Genomic DNA, 24,690 nt, shown 5'->3' on the forward strand with positions numbered 1-24,690 from the left:
GAAAGTTATTCAATCCCGAGGAAGTAGTTGTGTATTCCACAGGGCTGAATATTCCTTAGCTGCTCAGAAATTCCTTCTTCCCCCAACTTTTCTCCAGAGAAAAGTTTTCAAGCTTTCAAGTTTCTCTGGAGACTGATCTCCAGAAGCTGTGGGGTTATTCTCGCACATCTGGGAAACCTCCACTTTAGGAGCCAAGAGCTCAGATTGGCCAATGAAAACTTAAGCAGAATGAGGTAGTTGGAGACTTTCCTAAAAAACGAGGAATCTCAAAATTGTCCTGTTTATTGATCCAGGACAATTGTGCTTTATTCTTCCTCAAACAAACTTCATTCATATAACTCCAAACGCAGCAAATAACAAGTGCTGATGAGGACGTGGAGAAATTGGAGGCTTTGTGCATTATTGCTAAGAATGTAAAATGTTCCAGCCTCTGTGGAAAACAGTATGATAGTTCCTCAAAAAATAAAACTAGAAAAAACAAAAAATTCTGGGTATATACTTGGAAGAATTGAAAGCAAGGTATCAAAGAGATATTTTCATACCCATGTTTACAGCAGCATTATTCACGATAGCTAAATGCGGAAGTAACCCAAGCGTCCACCAATGGATGAATGAATAAACAAAGCGTGGTATATACATACAGTGGAAGATTATTCAGCTTTAAAAAGGAAGAAATCCTGTCACATGCTACAACATGGGTGAATTTTTTTCTTTATAAAGTTTTATTGGAGTATAGTTGATATACAATGTTGTGTTAGCTTCAGGTGTACAGCAAAGTGAGTCAGTTATACATATATATTAATCCACTTTTTATTTTTAGACTCTTTTTCCATATAGGCTATTACAAAGTATTGAGTGGAGGTCCTTGTGCTGTACAGCTGGTTCTTATTAATTACCTATTTTATATATAGTAGTGTGTACATGTCAATCCCAATCTCCCAGTTTATCCCTCTTCCCCTCCCCCCATAACAATGTTTGTTTTGCTCTGCTCTTATTTTGTAAATAAGCTATTTGTACCCTTTTAAAAAAAATAGATTCCACACATAAAAGATGGCATATGATGTTTGTCTTTCTGTGTCTGACTTATTTCACTCAGTATGACGATCTCTAGGTCCATTCATGTTGCTCCAGATGGCATTATTTTGTTCTTTTTTATGTTCAGAAAACTAAGATCATGGCATCTGGTCCCATCACTTCATGGGAAATAGATGGGGAAACAGTGGAAAAAGTGTCAGACTTTATTTTGGGGGGCTCCAAAATCACTGCAGATGGTGGCTGCAGCCATGAAATTAAAAGACGCTTACTCCTTGGAAGGAAAGTTATGACCAACCTAGATAGCATATCAAAAAGCAGAGACATTACTTTGCCAACAAAGGTCCGTCTAGTCAAGGCTATGGTTTTTTCAGTGGTCATGTATGGATGCGAGAGTTGGACTGTGAAGAAAGCTGAGCGCCGAAGAATTGATGCTTTTGAAGTGTGGTGTTGGAGAAGACTCTTGAGAGTCCCTTGGACTGCAAGGAGATCCAACCAGTCCATTCTAAAGGAGATCAGTCCTGGGTGTTCTTTGGAAGGAATGATGCTAAAGCTGAAACTCCAGTACTTTGGCCACCTCATTCGAAGAGTTGACTCATTGGAAAAGACTCTGATGCTGGGAAGGATTGGGGGCAGGAGGAGAAGGGGACGACAGAGGATGAGATGGCTGGATTTGCATCACTGATTCGATGGACGTGAGTTTGAGTGAACTCTGGGAGTTGGTGATGGACAGGGAGGCCTGGCGTGATGCAATTCATGGGGTCGCAAAGAGCTGGACATGAGTGAGCAATTGAACTGAACTGACTATTCCATTGTATACAGGTACCACATCACCTTTATCCATTCCTCTGTTGATGGACATTTAGATTGCTTCCATGTCCTGGCTATTGTTAATAGTGCTGCAATGAACATTGGAGGGCATGTGTATTTTCAAATTATGGTTTTCTCCAGGTATATGCCCAGGAGAACATGGATGAACTTTGAGGACATCATACTATGTGAAATAAACCAATTACAAAAAGACAAACACTGTATATGTGATTCTATATTAGATATTTAAATTAGTCAAATTTATAGTTTCAGAAAGTTGAAAGGTGGCTGCCAGGGGAAGGAGAAAATGGGGAGTTGTTTAATGGGTATAGAGTTTCAGTTTTACAGAATGAAAAATTTCTGGAGACTGGTTGCACCAGTAATGTGAATATGCTTAACATTACTGACGTGTACTCTTAAGAATGGATAAGATGGTAAATTTTCAATTATGTGGTTTTTCTTTACTGTTAAGAAATATACGAAATTCCCTGGCAGTCAAGTGGTTAGGACTCCATGATTTCACTGCCAAGGCCCCAGGTTCAGTCCCCGGCTGGGAAACTAAGATCCCACAAGCCATGTGGCATGGCCAAAATAAAACCAAACAAATACATAAAACACAAAATGAACAAGTCAAAAAGCAAATTAAATGTAATTGAAAAAGGAATTAATAAACTAGAAGATACAACTGCTGAAATTATTCCCAATGCAAGACAGAAGAACAGATGTTAGGGAATATGAACTATGCAGTGAGAAAGTCTAACATATAGACCACTGGATATCAGCCAAAAAGAATAGAGAAAATGAAAAAGAAATATTATTCAAAGACAAAATGCTTGAGAAACTTTTTAGAATTGATGATGAATCCTCTGATTTAGAAAAGAATGAATCTCAAGAATCAAAATAAATCTACATCTACACTTCTCATAGGGAAACTACAGAATATTGAAGTCAGGGAGACTATACTGAAAGTATCTTGAGAGCTACCCAGGTGAATGACCAACTAGCGAGGGCAGTAGGTAAACGGGTAAACAGGGCAGCGGCACATCATACAATGGGCACATTGTGCATCAGTGCACGAAATACTTAGTGCTCAAAGAAATGAGCTATCAGACTTCCCTGGAAGTCCAGGGGTTGACTCAGCACTTCCACTTCTGCTGCAGGGGGCGAATGTTTGATCCCTGGCTGGGGGAACTAAGATTGCGTACAGGACATGACAAAAAAAATTTTTCTCATAAACAGACTTGTTGCCAAGGCGGGGAAGGGTGGGAGAGGGATATATTGGGAGTTTGGGACTAGCAGATGCAAACTATTGTATACGGAATGGATGAACAACAAGGTCCTACTGTATAGCATAGGGAACTATATTCGATATCTTGTGATAAACCATAATGGAAAAGAATAAGAAAAAGAATTTATATATGTATAACTGAATCACTTTGCTGAAAAGCAGAAATTAACCCAACAGTGTAAATCAACTCTACTTCATAAATTAAAAGAAGAAGCAAGTGTGTTTATTATCTAAATTTGAAAAGCTGTGAAAAAAATTTTAATACACATTAAAAAGAAATTTAAAAAATTTTAATACACATTAAAAACGTTGGTTATTGCTAGGTAAGGTCATGCCCTATTCCCTTCCTCCTACCCTCTGTTTGTCTTCATTAATGTGGATGATAGCTTTTATTTTGTAAGTAGAAGAAGGAATAGGCCAAGGTACAGGAAGAGAGGAGAAAGTTTATTCAAGGAGGAAAGGGTGTTTGGTTTTAAACAGTGATATTGACCTTGGGAGAGAAGAGATCCAGAAAGGCCATTGGTCTATTTTCATTTAGGGGGGTAAAATTCATCCTACTTCAGCCTCCATGGGGCAGGGGACCACTGCAGATAGTTACAACGATGGTGCCTGTTTATGGGAGCTTAGAACTCTAGGTACATGATCATCTCTGAGAGAAGTTGTTCACCAACTCTGTCAGACAATGCCAACCACAATCTTTCTAGATATCTTGGTTGGTCTATACTATCTGATATGTATTGCTTGAAATTTTGCAGATTCCCTATGTTTCCAACATTTCTTTTTGCTTGTGAGCAGAGCAAGGTAGGATAAGGTTTTGAAATTTTTTATCTGCAGTTTGGACTTTTCTCAGAAACCCCAGACTGCTAATTGAATACTTCCATTAGAATGTCTAAAGAAGCATCTCAAATTTAATATGTCCAAATATCAAGCCCTTGATTTAACACTTTCAACTTGCTTGTCTTGCTGTTTCTCCTCTCAGAAAATGGCAACACCACCCTTTCAGATACTGAGGCCCAAAACTTGGAAGCAGTTTTCTCTTCTTTCATCTCTCATACCTTATGTCCACTGCTTCAGGGAATTCTGTTGGCTCTATCTTTCAAAATACATCCAGAGTCCACCCACTTCTCATCATCTCCACTATGATCATACTCGTCCAAGTCTTTTTTTTTTTTTGGCTGCGCTGGGTCTTGGTTGCTGCAAGGGCTCTTCTCTAGTTATAGAGAGCAAGGGCTCTTCTCTAGTGGCAGTGTGTGGGCTTCTCACTGCAGTGGTTTCTCTTGGTGTGAAGCATGGGCTCTAGGTGCATGGGCTTCAGTACTTGGGGCACGTGGGCTCACCAGTTGCAGTTCCTGGGCTCTAGAACACAGGCTCAACAGCCGTGGCACACAGGCTTACTTGCTCTGAGGCATGTGGGGTCTTCCTGGAGTGGGCTTGTACCCATGTCTCCTGCTTGGTAGGCAGATTCTTTACCACTGAGCCACCAGGGAAACCCTCCATCATGTCTTACTTGGATTACTGCAATAACCTCCCTAACAATCACCCATGGTAGGACCTGAGCAAATAATTGTTGAATGAATAAGTGAAGCAATTCCTAGATATGAGTTATCTTTGGTGGTTTGATGGCTCACGGTTACTTTTGAGACCCTTTGCCATATTTTGGAGAGAGAATAGGAAGAAGTATATTTGGGCTGCGAGTACTGTGGGCCCATGGAGGAGACAACAGGGAGGACAGTTGAAGCAAGCATGAAAAATACAGGAGACTGATTCATGGCAATGTATGGCAAAACCACTACAATATTGTAAAGTAAATAGCATCCAATTAAAATGAATAAATTTATTAAAAAAAAATACAGGAGAGAGGAGTCAGTGGAATTGGGAGTCTGAGTGGGAACCAGCAAAGACAATCCAGGTCACTGAGTGTCCCTGTCCCTGCTGTTGTGATTGCCTATTCTTTGCATGTATAGAGAGCCTGACTGGATACTGGTTTCTGCCTGCTGACCCATCCAACCTGGGGTCTGTGAGGTGATCTCCATGAAGCCTGGACAAGTGAATGACTCTCACTGAAGATCAGGTGAAGAGCGAGTTTCCGTCTGAGCTTCAGAGACGCATTCTCTAGAGGGAGGGAATTGAGTGAATCAAGCAAGATCTCAAAACTGGGGCTGGAGAGAAAGGTAAGGGAGACATCTTGGTATGGCTTCACCTGGGATTGCTTCCTCTCCTCCTGGGGAGCCCTATGACCCTTTCTTCTCCCCGTTCCTGTAGGAGATCCAGCAGCTGCTTCCAGCAGTCTAGGTCTTCTGCCTATGTTGAGTCCTTCCAGAAGTTTATCCTTCTTTCCCTTAACTCTTCTTAGTCATTCTTCCAGTAGGCAGCTAAGGTGTGGTCTGTCCTCTTGGTCACTCAGAGACTCGTCTCCAGACTAATGGCTAATGGATTATGCTTCAGGGAAAGTGCTTGGCTTGGTCCCCTACATGTGAGTTCCATTTCCTCCCTTGGGTGCGTTTTAGTTTCCAACTGGGATCTTTGCCATAGTAATTATAACAACCACACTCTGCATAGAGGATCTTAAAGCTATGTAGGCAAACGAACATAAAGGGATCCTTTTTTTTTTTTTTAATATTTATTTATTTGGCTGTATCAGGTCTTAGTTGTGGCATGGGAGATCTTTAATTATGACATATGGGATCTAGTTCCCTGATCAGGGATCAAACCCGACCCCCTTGCCTTAGGAGCATGGAGTCTAAGCCATTTGACTACCAGCAAAGTCCCCAGAAAGGAATTCTTAAGGAAAGTCAAGTAGTTGTCAGAATCTCCAACTCCACCAGACCCAGAAGCTTTGTACTCACCTGCCAATAACTGCTTGGTGAGGCTTATTTAAGCAGCTTGAAATTCTTTCTACAACCACATTGAAGTAGGATATCCTGAGGGAAAGGGAAGTTTCCCACCCCAACCCTGCTCCTCCCCAAGCCTTCCCCTCCCAGCCAGTAACACTATTATTCACCCGCCTGAGAGAAAAGCCTAAAAGCTTACTTTCATTCTTCCTTATCCCTCACCTCTCATCCTCTCTATCAACAGGCCTATTGTGTATGCAACTAGAGATTATCACACTAAGTGAGTAAGTCAGAGAGAAAAAGACAAGCACCATATGATATCACTTATATGTGGAATATAAAATATGGCCCAGGACTTCCCTAGTGGTCTAGTGGTCAAGAATCCACCTGCTAATTCAGGGAACACGAGTTCAATCCCTGGTCTGAGAAGATCTCACATGCTGAGGAGCAACTACTGAAGCCCGTGTGCTCTAGAGCCCATGCTCCGCAACGAGAGTAGCCCTCACTCACTGCAACTAGAGAAAGCCTGCGTGCAGCAACAAAGACCCAGCACAGCCAAAAATAAAATAAAATGTGCACAAAAGAACCTGTCTATGAAACAAACAGAATCAGGAATGTAAAGAACAGACTGGTGATTGCCCAGGGGAAGGGGGCTGGGGGAGGGGTGGAGTGGGAGGCTGGGGCCAGCAGATGTAAGCGGTTATATATAGAATGCAGAAACAACAAGGTTCAACTGTATAACATAGAGTACTACTTTCAGTATCCTATGATACGCAATAACAGAAAAAAGTATATAAAAAAGAAACGTATATATATATGTATAACTAAATCACTTTGCTGAATAGCAGTAATTAACGTAACATTGTAAATCAACTATACTTCCATTAAAAAATTGATTAAAAACAAACAAACAAACAAAAAACAAGACCTATTGTCTACAAAACATGCCCAGAATCTACTTTCTTCTCCTCACCACTTAGTGACCTTCGCATTCAAGTTGAACAGCTGCAGTGATGTGCTAACCAGTCTTCCTGCTTCTACACGTCTTGCTCCAGATCACCCTCTCCAGAGCAGCAAGAGCCATCTTTCAGGGACAAGCCACTCCCACTATTCTGCTCAGAACCCTCCAGAGGCTCCCACAGAACTTTTGACACATTTCAAACTTCTTACCATGGTGCAGGAGGAGCTGCAAGATGAGTCTCCAGCCTTCCTCTGTAGCCACCCATCTTACTGCTCCCTTCCTCAGCCTCGTGGCCTTGCCTGCTCCTTCAGTGTGCTTAGACCCATGGGATCTATTGCCATCGTTGCTGGCAATGCTTAAAATGCTTTGTGAAGATTTCTTCTTGAGTGGCTCCTTAGTATTTAGAACTTAGCTCAGCACTAGAGATCCCTAATGAAATACCTCTGAACTCAATGGCTTCAGAAGAGCAGCTATCTATTTCATTTACCATCTCTCTGTAATTCAGGCAGGGCTTCAGGAGGAAGATGCATTTTTGTTCCACTCAGCATCAGCGGGGGCAAATCAACCGAGGAACTGCTTCTAAAGTGGCTCACTTCCATGGCTGGCCCACTGGGACTGGCAGTCACCTGTTAATTAAACCAGGGTTGAGGGCAAGGCATCTTGGTTGGGTTCCAAAGAAGTCAGGTGGAAGCTGTGCTGTCTTTTTATGACAGACTAAGAAGTCACACAGCATCACTAACATTGTACTTGGTTATTAGTTATGCAAACTGAAACATCTGTACAAGTTCAAGTGGAGAAAACAGACTCTACTACTTGAAGAGGGAGTGGCAGAGTTCTGCAACAGAACACAGCAATAGGAATATCGCTTTTCTGGATGATTCTATCTGCTGTTACCTCCTCAGTGCAGCCTTCTCTGACAGTCCTATATAAATTAGCTCCTCCTCCTCACCCCAAATAGTCGTTCTTTACCATTGCAGTCTCTGGTGACTTCATAGCACAGTAAGTTATTTTGCCCATTGTTGGCTCATGTGCAGCCTATTACAAGAATATAGCCCCCACCTCTCCCACCGAAGAACAGGATCCTTGCATGAAGGGATGCCAGACCAGAGGCTGTTGAATTAGGCTCTGACACATGCAGTCGGAGAGGTAAAGACTATTTCAAGATATGTAGAGGTGAAGACATTGGTATTTTTGATTGAGGATGTAGGGGATGAGGGGGCTTCCCTGGTGGTTCAGCAGTAAAAAATCCACCTGCCAATGCAGGAGACATGGGTTCGACCCCTGGGTCAGGAAAATCCCCTGGAAAAGGAAATGGCAACCCACTCCAGTATTCTTGCCTAGAGAATCCCATGGACAGAGGAATCTGGGGGGCTAGAGTTCATGGGGTTGCCAATAGTCGAACATGACTGTATTCTTGTCTGAGAAATCTTATGGACAGAGGAGCCTAGCAGGCTACAGTCCAAAGGGTCGCAAAGAGTCGTACAAGACTGAGTGATTGAACATGCACACAGGGGATAAGGGGAGAAGGGAGGACACTGGATTGCTGGTCTGTCTCAAAGCGAGGAACTGCATGAAACCGGGGGTATTCATGGCTTAGGGTTGCCTCGCAGAGGCCACGCTGAGCCTTGCATTATTAGAGGGGTAAGGGGTGTTATGTGTGTGCCAAGCCTAGTTGGATGCTCACCATACTCCTTTCTTGTTCCTCCCAGGCTTCCAGGCTCATCTCCCAACTCTCTTGCAATTGGGTAGGGGCCAGGTGAAGCTGTATACCAATGTCAGGCATGGATTAAAAGCCAATCCGCAAGATCCTGCATATCCTCTTTCCCTTCCTTATAGGAGGCGTGTGAACCATGGCAGCATCACGAATGAGAGAGGCCTGGGTTCCTGCATGACAAGTAGAATAGAGAACCACCTCTTCATAACCTTTTTAAATTCATGACACAGCAGTTCTGAAGAGACCAGGACAGTCGTAGAATATCACCACATTCAGGATTTGTCTCAGTGTTTCTTCATGTTGTTTAACTTCCTCCTCGATTCCTTGTGTTTTCTGCAAATGGAAACCCAGGTCTGTAGCGTGGTTCCATTCAGGTTAACTTTTTTGGTAAGCAGTTTTTCAAACATGATGTCATACTTTATACTGCATCCAATCAGAGGGACATCAACGCCCAGGCTCCCACCTCCCGTGATCCTATGTTTGAAGACTGAGCTCAGATGGTGGCTGCAGATGTCTCCACTGTAAAGGCACTTCCCGCTTTCACAATGAGTATGTAAACTGTGGAGTAACTCTTGGTCACTATCCTGACATCCTGTTCCTGAATAACATTTCACCCAATATTTTCAGCATCCACTGTAGTGCCTTCCCTCAACTGTTTATATTTAGTATTTATTGAGCAACTTACTATGTACTAGGCTCTCTTCTAAGGGTCTACAATGCTTGGCCTATGGTCCCCTTCCAGCTTCAAAGCCAGCAGTGATGGGTTGAGTTCTCATATAGTAGCACTCTGAGCTTGCTTTTATTATCACATCTTTTCTGAGTTTGACTGAATCTCCTTCAGTTTCCCTCGTCCATTATATATATTTATAGCAGCACCTGGACTCTTTGATCTTCATTGCAGCATATGGGATCTTTTTACTTGCAGTATGGGGGATTTTTAGCTGTGGCACACAAACTCTTAATTGCAGCATGTGGGATCTAGTTCCCTGACAAGGGATAGAACCTGGATCCCTGCATTGGGAGCAGAGTCAGAGCCACTGGACCACGAGGGAAGTCCCTCCTTCATCCATTGTTGAGGACCCTTGGGATTACATTGGACCTACCTGCATAACCCAGAAAACCTCCCTGTTTCAACACCAGTTGATTAGTTACCTTAACTCCACTTGCAACCTTAATTCTCCTTTGCTATATAACCTAATATACTCACAGTATCTGGAAATTAGGGCATGGACACCTTTGGACAGGCCCTCATTTTTGCTACCCTAGAAGGTGAGTAACTTTCATCACACAGTTAGCAAGAAGCAGAGATAGGATTTAGACTCTGGAAGACTGATTCCAGGGCCTACATTTTAAATTTGTATGTTTTGCTTTTTATTTTTTACTGAAATATAGTTAATTTGATCCCTATGTATTATACTTCCTATGCAAATGTACTAAGTAACAGGCTTGGAATAGTTTATTATGACTTGCACAATCCCTGCAGATACCCTCTTCCCCTGATTTCATAAGTTATCATGAAATTCGCTATTGCAGTTTGACTTCCCACAGTATGCTAGCTTATCTAGATCGAGTCTGGAGCTAGCTGGATTAAGTCATTTACTTGCTGCATGATTTGGGCTCATTATTAAAGTTCTCTGTGCCCTAATTTTCATAATATAATGTGGAAAATTAATGATATTTATTCTATAAGTATGTTGTGAGGATAAAGTCATTATAATTAAAATGTTTACACTCTCAGTCATGTCTGAGTCATGTTTCAGGTCTCTTTGTGACCCCATGAGTTGTAGCTTGGAAGGTTCCTCTGTCCAAGAGATTTCCCAGGCAAGAATACTGGAGTGACTTGCCATTCCCTCATCCAGGGGATCTTCCCTACCCAGGGATCAAACCAGTGTCTGCAGCATTGTAGGTGGATTCTTTTCTGCTGAGCCACCAGGGATGCCTCAAAATGCTTACATAGCAAGTGCTATGTATTAGCTAGGATTGCTTATTATTTCTGTATAGTCCTAAGAGATCACAAGTCCAGACTGGTTTTCTGACCCTTATCTTTCATCTGCAGTCATCAAGAGAGGCAGTCACACAGGGAACAATCCTGTGCCCAAAATCACAAAACTTCCATAGGAAACAAATGGCCTCTTACAGCATCCACCACCACTGGCATAAAGAGCCAATGCTAAACTTTTTGGGTGTAAGCGCCAGAATAAATTTGATCTCTTTTAAAAAAGAAATCTGTCAACTTTTATAATTTTGGAGAACACTGACATATTTGCAGCATTGACTTTTTTGTCATTAAATTAAAAAAAAAAGACATTTTTTTTAATAGCAGTTGTGGATTTATATAAAAATTGGAGATGGTATAGAGAGTTCCCATACAGCCCAAACCCCCAGTTTCCTCTATTATTAACATTTTGTATTAATATGCTACATTTGTGCCAATTAATGAACCAATATTGATAAATAATCATTAATCATTAACTATGCTTTATTCATATTTTCTTAAAAATTTTTTATTGGAGTCTAGTTGCTTAACAATGTTGTGTTAGTTTTTGCTGTACAGCAAAATGAATCAATTATATGTATACTTATATCTCCTCTTTTTTAGATTTCCTTCCCATTCCAGTTATCATAGATCACTGAGTAGAGTTCCCTGTGCGACACAATAGGTTCTTATTAGTTATCTATTTTATACATAGTAGTGTGTATATGTGGAGAAGGCAATGGCATCCCACTCCAGTACTCTTGCCTGGGAAATCCCATGGACGGAGGAGCCTGGTGGGCTGCAGTCCATGGGGTCGTGAAGAGTCGGACACGACTGAGCGACTTCTCTTTCACTCTTCACTTTCATGCACTGGAGAAGGAAATGGCAACCACTCCAGTGTTCTCGCCTGGAGAACCCCAGGGACGGGGGAGCCTGGTGGGCTGCCGTCTATGGGGTCGCACAGAGTCAGACATGACTGAAGCAACTTAGCAGCAGCAGCAGTGTGTATATGTCAATTCTAGTCTCCCAGTTCACCCCATCCCCCTTCCCCCTTGATAACTATAAGTTTGTTCTCTACATCTGTAATTCTATTTCTGCTTTGCAAATAAGTTCATCTGTATCCTTTTGCTAGATTTCACATATAAGCACTATTATATATATTTTTGTCACTTCACTCCGTACGACTATCTCTAGGTCTATCCGTGTCTTTGAAAATGACACTATTTTTTCCCTTCTAATGGCTGAGTAATAATCCACCATATATTTGTACCACATCTTCTTTATCCATTCCTCTGTTAATGGTGGATTTTCTTAATTTTTACCTAATGTCCTTTTTCTGATTCAGGATCCCATTCAAAACACCACATTACGTTGAGTAATGTGGTGTCATATCTCCTTAAGGCTCTCGTTGGCTGTGAGAGTTTCTGAGACTCTCCTTGGTTTTGACGACCTTGACAGTTTTGAGGAGCATCTGTTCCCTTCATACAATGTTCCTCTATTGGAATTTGTCTGTCTTTTTTTCTCAAGGTTAGACAGGAGTTATAGGTTTTTGAGAAGACCACAAACATAAAGTCCTATATTCATTGTATCATAACAGTGTGTACACTACCAACCTGAGTGATCTCTACCGACAAGACCTTGATCATGAGGTTGTGTCTGTCAGGTTTCTCCATTGGAAAGTTACTCTTTTTCCCGCCTCTCCCCAGTGCTCCTTGGAAGGAAATCACTGTGCCTAAAGCACACTTAAGGACTGGGGAATTATGCTGGAGCTCCTTGAGGAATGCCTTAGTTTCCTGGATTTGTATAACAAAGTACCACAAATGGGTGGCTTTAAGTGACAGAAACTTATTCTCCCACAGTTCTGGAGGTTAGAAGTTTGATATCAAGTTGTCAGCCAAACTATGATCTCTTTGAAGCTTCTAAGGGAGAATTTGCTCAAGCTTCTGTCCTTGCGTCTGGCGCTGCCGGCAGCCTTGACGCTGCCGGGCTTGTAGACACATTGCTCCAACGTCTCTTCCATCGGCACACCGTGCTCTCCCCCACCCACGCTGTCTTTGTGTCCCTCTCTTCTTACAAGAACACCAGTTACTGGATGGGGGCCCACCCTAATGACCTCATCTTAGCTGGACTGCATCCGCAACACTGTTTCCAAATAATCACAGTCACAAGTACTGGGCTTTAGGACTTAAACATAATTTTTTGAGGGACAGAATTCAACTCATAACGACAGGGGAATATCTATTATATATAAATTATCTGGAATTCTTCTGCATAGAAGATTTATCACTTCTTTCCTAATTATTAAGTATTTATTTTATTTTTATTGAATATAAATTCAATTTTATTGACTATAAATACAATGTTGTGCTAGTTTCTGGTGTACATCAAAGTGATTCAGTTATACATATATTCATTCTTTTTCTGGTTATTTTCACATATAGGTTATTACAGAATATTGAGTGGATTTCTTGTGCTATATAGTAGGTCCTTGTTGATTATCAATTTCATGTACGTGAAAGTGTTAGTCACTTAGTCATGTCCAACTCTTTGTGACCCCATGACTGTAGCCCACTTGGCTTCTCTGTCCATGGGATTCTCCAGCTGAGAATACTGGAGTGGGTAGCCACTCCCTTCTCCAGGGGATCTTCCCAATCCAGGGATTGAACCCAGGTCTCCTGCATCGCAGATGGATTCCTCAGTGTCTGAGCCATCAGGGAAGCCCCATTTTATGTATGGTAGTGTGTATATGTTAATCCCAACTCCTAATTTATCCCAACTCCCAACTTTCCCCTTTGGTAACCATAAATTTATTTTCTAAGTCTGTGTGTCTGTTGCTGTTTTGTAAATAAGTTCATTTGCATCATATTTTAGATTTAACATATAAGTAACATCGAACGGTATTTGTCTTTCTACGTTTGACTTAATTCATTTAGTGTGATCATCTCTAGGCCCATCCATGTTTATTTATTTAATCATTTATCTATATCAGTATGAACTGACATCTTGCTATACCTGTTTAGTAGCTCCAGAAGTTGTTTTGGGATTTTCTTTTTGTTAATTTTATTTATGACTGCACTGGGTCTTCTTTGCTGTGTGTGGGCTTTCTCTAGTTGTAGCAAGTGGGGGCTACTCTTCATTTTACAGTCTGAGGGCTTCTCATTGCGGTGACTTCTCTTGTTACAGAGCACAGGCTTTAGGCACTCGGGCTTTGTAGCTGCAGCATGGGGGCTTAACTGCCATGTGGCATCTGGGATCTTAGGTACCCAACCAGGGATCAAACCCATACCCCCAGGTAGCAGGTCAGAGTCTTAACCACCGGACCACCAGGGAAGTCTCTGCTGTCTGGTTTTAACTGAGCATTTTATATAATTCCATTTTAAATTTTATCCCTTTTTGAAGAAAAGCTTTGCTGCTATTAGTTCCATTAGTGATTCTCAATTGACGGTGAGTTTGCTCCCTAGGTGACCTCTGACAGTGGCTGGCAACATTTTTGGTCATTACAACTGTGACATCCAATATGTGAAGACCAGTGATCTTGCTAAACTTCCTGTAAGCAAAGTTCTGTCTCTCACAGCAGACAGTGATCTGATCCACAGTGGCAACAGTGTGGCTATTGGCAAACACTGAATTAGGTAAAAGAATCAAAGTGTATTAGTCAGGAAATTGTTAGGGTTCTAAAAAGGATTCCTTGAACCTTATTGACTTGGAGCAGCTTAGTTCAAGGAAGCAATCTTACCAATGTGCCCTGAGGTAGGGGAAGTGGATGAAAAACATTATTTGATGAAAAACACTAGTGACTATCGCACAATAACACAGGCTTTTTCCTTTGGTTGCAGAGAATTTTCAGAACAATGTTTTACACACAATGCTGATTGCATTTGTGTTAGTTCAGGTCTTCCAAGTAGAGGCTAAGATGAGGTTAGATCCCAAGAGATTTGCCAGGAAAAGACCTGAGAGGGAAATGGTGAGGAAGCCAGAGGAGGTTGAGAAAGCCTCAGGCCTTGAGGAGGAGAGGGGAAGGGGAGGGAAGGGTAGACAGGAAGTCTTAGACTGCAGTGCACTTCTAAAAAAGTTTTAGCTCTGCTGCTGAGGAGTCCTTGAGCCAAAGTTGCCCGTCAGAAGAGTCCCCTGTCTCCAGGGTACAGCCCTGCCTGGAGGTCCCTGTTGTGCTTAGTCACTGATTGTGACAGCCTGAGGGAAGTCATTATGGTCAAACATACTCCTGCAGGTGGAGACCTGAGAGGCACTGTCTCCTTGCTGCTTCAGTCTACCTCCTTGCACTGCACAAATATGCTTTCCCAGAGGTCCAGGGGGCAGCTCCTGCATGGCTCCTTCAGGCCTCTCTTTCTGAGGGGAAACAGAGGGAGCTTATCTGACAACTACAGCCCCATTCATGGAGCTGATTTCTGGTTTACAACTGGTACTTATCTTCTCTCTGCTCCACTACTTCCTCTAACTTTCACTCACTTTCATTGGTCATCTCTGCAGGTTGTAGCTTACCTGGTTGTATGATTTTTGTTAACTATGGACAAAGAATGCCACTTGCCATATCGGTCAACAAAGGTTGTTGCTCCATCAAGCCCCCAGTCACCACAGCTGCCACACGTACTCCCACCCCCAAAGGTGAGCCCTGAAGGAACTCAGGGTGGACACAGAATCATCAAGCAAGCCATCAACAACTGCAGCAGCCCTCAAAGCTGCACCCTCGGGGAAACCAGGATGGGAAAAACAGGATACAAGCCCTAGATAGATAAGGTGCATATTAAAGGAATGATTTCAGAGTCCTGACTCTTGCATCTTCCCTTACAAATAAAAGCACTAAATTCATTAACTTGATGTCTGGTTTTCTTTAACGAATAGTGATCTTTTGGTGTTCTGATTATCTGGTTTCTGTTGCAAAACCCCTATATGCCCTGGCTCCTCCCCTCCCTCTTCTGAGCAGTCCCTCAGAGCTGTCTGAGAAGCTGCCTCCCGGGCTTGAAGTCCTCAAAGTTTACCAAATAATACATAAGTCTCAACTTTGGGCCTGAAGATTTTTTGCATTTTTTTTCCCCAGTCGATATAATCATAACCATCTCAGGCTGGGGTTGCTATATGTGTCCATTCATAGGGAGTACCAAGGGGCACTGATGTGAATCATGTGGGTTCCAAGTGTCACCTCCCCACCCCACCTGCCTATTATGGTATAAAGGCAATTCTACCTCCTGCTCATCAGGGTCAGTGTCTCTTGCCAGAATGGTGACTCCCGCTCTCATGGGAACTGCAGGAGGAGGAACTGTAGCTTGTAGTTCAGTGAGACCCTGGTCATGTACCCTGGCAAGAGTGCAGCCTCTCGGGGTCAGAACCTCTGGAGCCCAGAGTTGCAGGCATGAGAAGCACAAATGTGGGGCCTGGGAGTGATGGTGAGTAGGGAGGACCACTCTTGCTTCCCCTCTTTGGGGCCCAGACCCAGAACTCCCTGGTTCACCACAGACCACTTTCTCCAGCTTGGCTGGTCTGTGCACCCTAGTCTCACCCTGCCTGTTAACTCAGTGTCCCCTCGATCAGTTTCGATTCCTCAGGTTGCCTCTAAGCTCCTGCCACCAGGTCCCTGGCTTCCTGCCTCACTGATGCCAGCCCGCCTGGAAAGGGGAACTCCAGCCCAGCAGGAGCTCAGGAAGCTCAGACTAGCACCTGTTTAAGACCTTAAGCCTAGTGTCACCCAGTGGCTCCCCCAAACTTTGCCAGTCACAATGTCCTGGGACAATACACAAAACAAGAATAGAGCAGACTTTGGGAGAAGGGACCCCCCATTGCTGAGATTATCTATCTATCTGAGTCTTGTTATGTTAATACTTTGGTTAGGGTGAGGTATTTGATAGAAATACACTGAGAACCCTGCCAGGGCTGCTTATTATGTTTGTTGTTTGTTTTGAATAGGTAATTATTCACAGGGTTCAAAATCCAAACGCTACAAAACAATATCCAGTGAAATGTTTCCCTACTACCTCTGTTTTTCAACCACCCAAGTTCCCCTTTCCAGGCAGAACAAATGCCTTCAGTTTTTCCAGAGACTGTAATGCACACATTTATATTTGTTAACCAAGATGGTAATATACTATACCCATTGTTCTGAACCTTGTGTGTACGGTTTTAAAAATCTATCACTGTATTTTAGGGATCATTTCATTGTATATTTAGGATGCTTTGTTTTTGTGTGTGTGAATGTACCATAATTTATTTACCTAGGCTACCAATTGATGGGCATTTAGTTGTTTTCTAATCATTTGAGATTGCAAAGAGTGTGGTGAATAACTGTACATTTCAGGTACGTGTAGAATAATTTCCTAGTGGAGCAATAGCTGCGTTAAAGGGTATTTACATTTGTCATTTGGGAGATAGTTGCTTCCATAGAGACTGTACAAGTAGCCTTCTGCCTTCAAAGTCCATGTTATTTCAGAGTTTTGCCAACATAAGGTGTTTACAAATCTTTTTCATCTTTGTCAAACTGAAAGGATAAAACCGTATCTCTATCTTGTTTTAATTTGTATTAATATTAGCTGTATGAAATTGTTGTGATCTTTAGGTAAAAATATTTGTTGACTCTTGGCAATTTTATGTGGTTTTATTTCTCTCAATGTAAGATTGAGAATATTTTAATCTTTGAGTTATTTATGGGGGATGGAATGGATTGGGAGATGGCGATTGACATATATGTACTGCTGTGTATAAAAAGGGCTTCCCTGGGGGCTTAGCAGTAAAGAATCTGCCTGCCAATGCAGGAGATGGGAGTTCAATCCCTGGGTTGGGAGAATCCCTCAGGGAAGGAAATGGCAACCCATTCCAGTAGTCTTTCCTGGGAAATAGAGAAGCCTGGTGAGCTACACAGTCCATGGGGTTGCAAAGAGTTGGATATGACTTAGCAACTAAATCACCACCACCACCACCACATGTAAAATAGGTATGTAATGAGAACCTACTGTATAACACAGGGAACTCTACTCAGTGGTCTGTGGTGACCTAATGGAAAGGAAATTTAAAAAAAAAAGAGGGGATATATGTATATGTACAGCTGATTTACTCTGTTGTATGGCAGAAACTAACACGACATTATAGAGCAACTATATCCCAATTTTTAAATAAGTCATTTATCTATGACTTATCTATCTACCTTTTTTCAGAACTTTTGCCATTTTAAAATTCAGGGGTTGACCTTTACCAATTTAGAGGATCTCATTTTATATTAGAGAAATTAAGCTCTTCTTCTGTTATATGAATTAAAAAATATTTTCCCAGTTTGCTATTTGTCTTCCGAATTTGTTTACAGAGGTTTTACAATCAAGAATTAAAATTTTTTTAACATTTTCGTTGAATTTATCAGTCTTCTGTTTTATGGATTCTGAATTCAAATCATAGTTAGTGTGAAATGAAAATATCTCCTGTCATATTAATCAACAAGAAATGTCACAGCCATCAGTGATTTCTGGCCTGCCAGTGTGAATGAGGGCTCCCAAAACTGTGATCCAGCAGATGCTGCCACCCCCACGGTGACTGCTGAGGTTCGAGGGGCATGCAAGAAGCAAGGTGAGCCAGGAAACGGGATCGGCCCCAGGCAGCTGAGGTGCGTAAGAGAGGAATGGATTCAGTGAGCCCAGAGGCTTGCATCTTCCCATACAGAGAATGTTAAATTCCTTAACTTGATACCTGATCTTTCATGTTCAGACTGCCTGCTCCCTTTGTTGCAAACTTGTACATAGCCTGACTTCCCTCTGCCTCCTTGGAGCAGTTTTCTCAGAGCTACTGAGATTCCCTCTCCCGGGCCTGGAGTCCTAAACATTCCCGCCAAATAAAATAACTCTCTACTTTCAGGTTGTTACTTTATTTTTTAGTCAGCATTAGCAATGCTTTTCGTTTTCTCCTCCAAGATCATATGGGAATTTTGTTGTGATTTTTTCTCATACTGGGGCAGGTATCCTGGGTAAAGTCAGTCATTTCAGGAACCACTGCTCTGGGACTGGAAACTGCAGCAGCAAGGGATCTGCCTCACTTCATTTAAAGTTCATGGACTTCAGGATATCGAGGGGGAAAGTTCTGAGTGTTTGGAACTGAAATGGCCCTCTGCCAGTCTATGAGCTGGAGGCCAACTTATAGGAACCAGTTAAGAAGGAGAAGGGGGTGACAGAGGATGAGATGGTTGGATGGCATCAATGACTCACTGGACATGAGTCTGAGCAAACTCCAGGAGATGGTGAAGGACAGGGAAGCCTGCAGTCCATGGGTTGCAAAGAGTCAGACATAACTTAAGAGACTGAACGACAAAAAGAAGCTCCAAAGCATATGTGTGGTGAGAAAGCCTAGAAACCCTAGGGTTGGGCTAGCCATGAGAGAATGGATCAGTGTGTCTTACTAGGCCACCTCTAAGCTCTTGTGTTTGCTCCAAATCTACCAGAACTAGTTGCTGCAGCCCAGCCCCGAGCACCAGCAGGGACAAGGAACAGGAGCCCTGGGGTCTGCACCCCCAGCCAGCTCTCAGGCTCACAGAGCTCACCTTGGCATCACTCCAAGGGGTGCCCTGTCAGATTCTGTCCTGTCTGCTTATTGTGAGGCTCAGAAGACCTGCAGCCTGTCTCATGCTGCCCCCTTTCCTGGGGTGCTCAGTAAATACCTGTCCTGCTCGGTTCTGTTCTGGGCACTGAGGGTGGAGAGAACAATAAAGCAGAACTTGATGGGTTCTGCCCCCAGGAGCTCAGCACTAGGAGAGCACACCACCTCTAGGGGTCCCCAGGGCAGCCCCGTTCCCCTCAAATTCTTCATTATTGTCATTGTGAGGGCCTAGGCTATTTTTTCTTTTCTTTTTCTCAAAGTGAGGAATAATTTTACATTCAATAAAATGAACAAATCTTGAGAGTTTTCTGACTTTTGATAACGTGTACACCCTTATAATCCAAATTCCACAGAAAGTTCTCAGTTGATTTTCCAGTTAAACATGCTCTGCTGCTTAGTCACTCAGTCATGTCCTACTCTGTGAACTCTGGTGGATTGTAGCCCACTAGCTTCCCTTGTCCATGGGATTCTCCAGGCAGAATACTGGAGTGGGTTGTCATTCTCTAGGCAAGAATACTAGAGTGGGTTGTCATTCTCTTCTCCAGAGAATCTCCCTGACCCAGGGATCGAACCCGGGTCTCCCACATTGCAGGCAGATTCTTTACCATTTGATCTACCAGGGAAGCCCAGTTAAACATCCCCAACTTCAATTCACTGGTCAGCTTTCTATCACCTTAGCTTAGTTTTGCCTGTTATAGAACTTCAAAAAATGGAATTGTTTTTGTGCTAGCTTCTTTTACTCAGAATAATGATTTTGAGATTCATTTGCATGGGCTTTCCTGGTGGCTCAGACAGTAAAAAATCTGCCTGTAATACAAGAGACCTGGATTCAATCTCTGGGTCAGGAAGATCCCCTGGAGAAGGGAATGGCTACCCACTCCAGCATTCTTGCCTGGAGGATTCCACAGATCGAGGAGCCTGGCAGACTGCAGTCCACGGGGTCTCAGAAAGTTGAATACAACTGAGCGACAAATATTTGCATGCAGTTGCTTATGAGCAGGTCTTTTTTTTTTTTTGACTGGGAGCTGTAAGTTCACAGCGGTGAAGTTCTGGAGGCAGAATACGATTTTTATAGTTGAGTAGTTTTAACACAGTCCATTTACCTACTTATCTCCTGATGATCTTTTGAGTTGTTTCTAGTTTGGGGCTATTACAAATAAACTTGCTATCAACACTTGTGTACAATATATGTATAAATTTTTATTTCTCTTCGATAATACCTAGGAGTGAATTTGCTAGAGCTGCTTACATGTATGTTTAACTTTATTTAAGAACAAACAAACACAACACAACCTGTTTTCTAAAATGGTTGTGTCATTTTATACAACACTGGCAGAGTGTGTAAGTTCTACTTGCACCACAGTTTTATAAATGTTTGGTGTAGTCAGTTTTTAAAATTTCAGCCATTTAAATGGGTATGAAGTGGTATCTCATTGTTGTCATGCTGTGTGTTTAAATTAGTGCATCTTGGAGATTTTTCCACTTCAGCACATATAGATCTGCTTCATTAACTTTAATGGCTGCTCAATCTCTCACAGGATGGATGCATCATCATTTATTTAACTAATCCTCTGTTGATGGACAATGAGGTTGTTTCCGTCTTTGAAATGCTGCCACAAACCTTCTTGTTGATGAGTCTGTGCAAATGTGCAAGTATACCTTTGCTGTTGCTACTGCTGCTGCTAAGTCGCTTCAGTCGTGTCCGACTCTGTGCGACCCCAGAGACGGCAGCCCACCAAGGCTCCCCTGTCCCTGGGACTCTCCAGGCAAGAGTACTGGAGTGGGTTGCCATTAGGATACACCTAAAGTATACCTTCCAGGATAAGCTCCTGGAAGTAGAATTTCTGGATCAAAAGATATTTGCACTTAAAATTTTGGATTAATATTGATGGACTATTCATGTAACAGATCAAATTAGCTCTTATCAGAGGAACTAAGGTCCTCAGAGCCAAGTCTTCCCCAGGCCTCCCATGATACACATCCCAGCGTTCCAGGAGACTCAACACTTTTTGACATTTGATCTGATATGATGTCTCCCTTTGACACAATCTTTCTAAAATTACATTTTCTTCTATAGAATGGATGTACTATAATCTGCTTAGTCATCTCCCTACGGTTCGATATTCACTGCTGCTGCTGCGCTGCTAAGTCACTTCAGTCGTGTCCGACTCTGTGCGACCCCAGAGACGGAAGCCTACCAGGCTCCACCGTCCCTGGGACTCTCCAGGCAAGAACACTGGAGTGGGTTGCCATTTCCTTCTCCAATGCATCAAAGTGAAAAGTGAAAGGGAAGTTGCTTAGTCAAGTCCAACTCTTAGTGACCCCATGGACTGCAGCCTACCAGGCTACTCCGTCCATGGGATTTTCCAGGTAAGAATACTGCAGTGGGGTGCCATTGCCTTCTCCGGGATATTCACTGAGGTTGCTCTAATCTGGAGCTCACTGCAGAGAGGATTGTGGTGAACAAGTCACCTTGCACTTTTGGGACTTCCCTGGTGGTCCAGCAGTTAAGACTCATCTCCCAATGCAGGTGATGAGTGTTCGATCCCTGATCAAGGAGCTAAGATACCTCTTGGGCAGAAAACCAAGGCATGGAACACAAGCAACATTGCAACAAATTCAATAAAGACTTTTGAAAAAAAAAAAACAAACCTGCACTTCTGTGCCAACAGTTGCTTGAGCAAATAATAATGGCTAACATTTATTGAACACTTGCAATGAGACAGGTGCTCTAAGCCCTTTGTAATGTATTTTCTCAAAACTACTAAAGGCTAACTAATATTATTATTAGCTTAGTGTTACAGATGTGAAAGGAGAAGGCAATGGCACCCCACTCCAGTGTTCTTGCCTGGAAAATCCCATGGACGGAGGAGCCTGGTGGGCTGCAGTCCATGGGGTCGCTAAAAGTCGGACACGACTGAGCGACTTCACTTTGACTTTTCACTTTCATGTACTGGAGAAGGAAATGGCAACCCACTCCAGTGTTCTTGCCTGGAGAATCCCAGGGATGGGGAGCCTGGTGGGCTGCCATCTCTGGGGTCACACAGAGTCAGACACGACTGAAGTGACTTAGCAGCAGCACAGATGTGAAAACTCAAGCACAGGTGAATAATATTTTCAGGGTCCCAGGGCTGATAAGAGACGTTCGTGTGTAGAGCTTAGTTGTGGCCAACTCTTTGCGACCCCATGGACTGTATCCCACCTGGCTCCTCTGTCTATGGGATTTTCCTGGGCAAGAATACCGGAGTGGGTTGCCATTTCCTTCTCCAGGGGATCTTCCTGACCCAGGGGTTGAACCCGTGTCTTCTGTGTCTTCTGCATTGGCAGACAGATTCTTTACCAGTGAGCCACCTGGGAAGCTGATATGAGATGCTGCTGGAGTTAAAACCCAGTCAGTGGTCCTGACCACCATGCTGAGAGGCCTGGCTTGGAGTCCCAGACTGAGGATTTGGTTCAAAGTGTGCCCACGTTTAAAAGTGAGATGCTGTTAAATCACTTCCCAAGAAGGCTGTGTCATTCTCTGATCCTACCAGGGTGAGTGTGAAGGTCTCTTTCCCCTCCAAGGAGTATGTTTTCTTCATTTTCATATCCTGGGTTTGGGTATATAGAAATGCAATACACCCAGCATAAGGTCCACCATAAAGAAGGTAGGTGACTGAGGGCAGCTGACCAAAGGAATAGTTGGGACTTCCCTGGTGGTCCAGTGGTTAAGAATCCGCCTTGCAATGCGGAGGTTTGGTACCTGGTTGGGGAACTAAGATCCCCAATGCTTCCAAATAAATCAATTTTAAAAAATAAAATGATTGGATGGATGAAGTGGGGCAGACAGGTGTGACCTACATCACATCAGGAGTGCCAGTGCCCAGTGTGGGGTCTTGCCTTGATGTGGATCATTTTTAAAGTCTTTATTGAATTTGTTACAATATTGCTTCTGTTTTGCCTCATGGCTTTTTGGCAGGAGGCATGGGAGATCTTAGCTCCCGGATCAGGGATTGAACCCGTACCCCCTGCACTGAAAGGGGAAATCTTACCCACTGACCCACCAGGGAATCCTGCCTTGAATATTAATTCATTTAATACAAGTGGGAAGTGTTCCTTATTTTCCTTATTTTTCTCTTCTTACCTCGGAGTGGCTGCTCTCCGCCCCTGATGAAGTGTTTCCTTCTGATAAGAAAGGCCTTCTGTGACCATCCTGTATAAAACAAGAATTCCCACATCACCCTACAACTCCATATTCCTCTTACTCTGCTTTTTCTCCATAGCACCTATCCCTTTCTGACACCTATTTACTACTTTTACCACTTCTATTTTATTGCTTATCTCCTTGGTCTCCTCTTCTCTCTTCCACAACAGAATATAAGCTTCACAAAGGTAGTGGCTTTGTCTGTTTTGATCACTCATTTATCATCAGTGCCAAGGACATTTCCTGGCCTTACCAGAAGTTCAGACAATATTTGGTGAAGATGGCGCTTATTCTTCTCTGTTCCAGGAGCTGGAGCTGCAGCAGCCAGTGGGACAGAGGACCTGCCCTCAAGGCCCGACAGGAAACCTGCCTGGGCCTAGGAGCCTGGAGATGCTCTCTGCGCGGGGCTGAAGGTCTCTTGCATCTCTTAAGGAAATTAGAGGAGGCAGTAAGTCCTCTCAGAGACGCGGCCCGCCCGCCCCACAGCGCCTCCTGGCGGCCTCCCTGCGGGCGGAGCAGGAGCCGCGCGGCGCGGCGGAGGGACCTTCCTCTTGCTTGCGCTCTGGAGACCCGGCGAGCTCTCCTGCCGCTTTTTCCCGACTTTCAGATACTTCTGTTTTCGGCCGGGGCGGAAAGAGGAAGGAGGGCTGGGGAAGGGCGAAGTGAGGGGCGGGGCCGACAGGGAATTGGGAGGGAGGTCAGAATCTTGACGCGTTCTTCCTCCGCGTCATCCGCAAGACCTGTTTATTCAGTTTCGAGGTCCCCTCATTTCGGGACATCCTTGCTTTTCCTCCGGACCCCTTCGAGTCTTATCTTCGTTCCCTTCCTCCCACACCTCCCGAGGCGAGGAGCGAGGTCAGAAGGCGGAGACGAGTGCCGTGCTTATGTCCTCCCGGGACACGAAGTCCCTCTGCATTGTCCTGGGCTTTGAGATCAGGCAGGCGGGGCTTCCGTGTTTACGTTCAGGCTCCACGGTCGGCGGGCACTGGGGGCGTCCCTTGGGCTTGGTTTGGTGGAAGCCCTGCCCTACGACCTACTGGGAGGGAAGAGCCTGCCCGAGCCGAGGTCAGGACGCCACCTGGCGGCCGAAGCCCGCGTCCCGCAGCCCAGGTGCGCCTTGTACGTGCATGCTAAGTCGCTTCAGTCTTTGACTTGATTCCCCAGGCAAGCATACTGGAGTGGGTTGCCATGCCCTCCTCCAGGGCATCTTCCCCAGCCAGGGATGTCTCTTACCTCTCCTGCATTGGCAGCCGGGTTCTTTACCACTGGCGCCACCACCGCCTTTAGGAGCTCCTTGAGCACAGGGATCCCGG

At 43.7% G+C, this 24,690-nt stretch overlaps 2 long non-coding RNA genes across 5 annotated transcripts in view; one reads left to right on the top strand and one right to left on the bottom strand.

The window, feature by feature from the left end:
* Positions 1-15,392, top strand: part of LOC147379173 (uncharacterized) — a 47,133-nt gene extending 31,741 nt beyond the window's left edge. Inside the window, exons 3-5 of one of the 3 annotated variants that reach the window (XR_015151234.1) lie at positions 5,095-5,301; positions 14,073-14,160; positions 15,100-15,392. This is a non-coding gene — a long non-coding RNA (uncharacterized LOC147379173). Of the gene's footprint in view, positions 1-5,094; positions 5,302-8,758; positions 9,257-14,072; positions 14,161-15,099 lie in introns of those variants that run through there. The other 2 variants (XR_015151260.1, XR_015151229.1) reach the window with 2 other exon arrangements.
* Positions 704-24,413, bottom strand: LOC147379175 (uncharacterized). 2 transcript variants are annotated; one of them, XR_015151296.1, is made up of 4 exons: positions 23,631-24,413; positions 23,318-23,386; positions 8,607-8,969; positions 704-7,548 (listed from the first exon to the last, which is right to left on the bottom strand). It is a non-coding gene; the product is annotated as an uncharacterized LOC147379175 (long non-coding RNA). The 2 variants fall into 2 exon arrangements; XR_015151277.1 differs by having other exon boundaries at positions 704-8,969.
* Between the last annotated feature and the right edge of the window lie 277 nt (positions 24,414-24,690).

This window comes from Bos grunniens, chromosome 1, assembly GCF_055505025.1.
Source record: "Bos grunniens cultivar Pamir isolate PY7600 chromosome 1, Bosgru_T2T1.0, whole genome shotgun sequence".
Classification (NCBI taxonomy): Eukaryota; Metazoa; Chordata; class Mammalia; order Artiodactyla; family Bovidae; genus Bos; species Bos grunniens.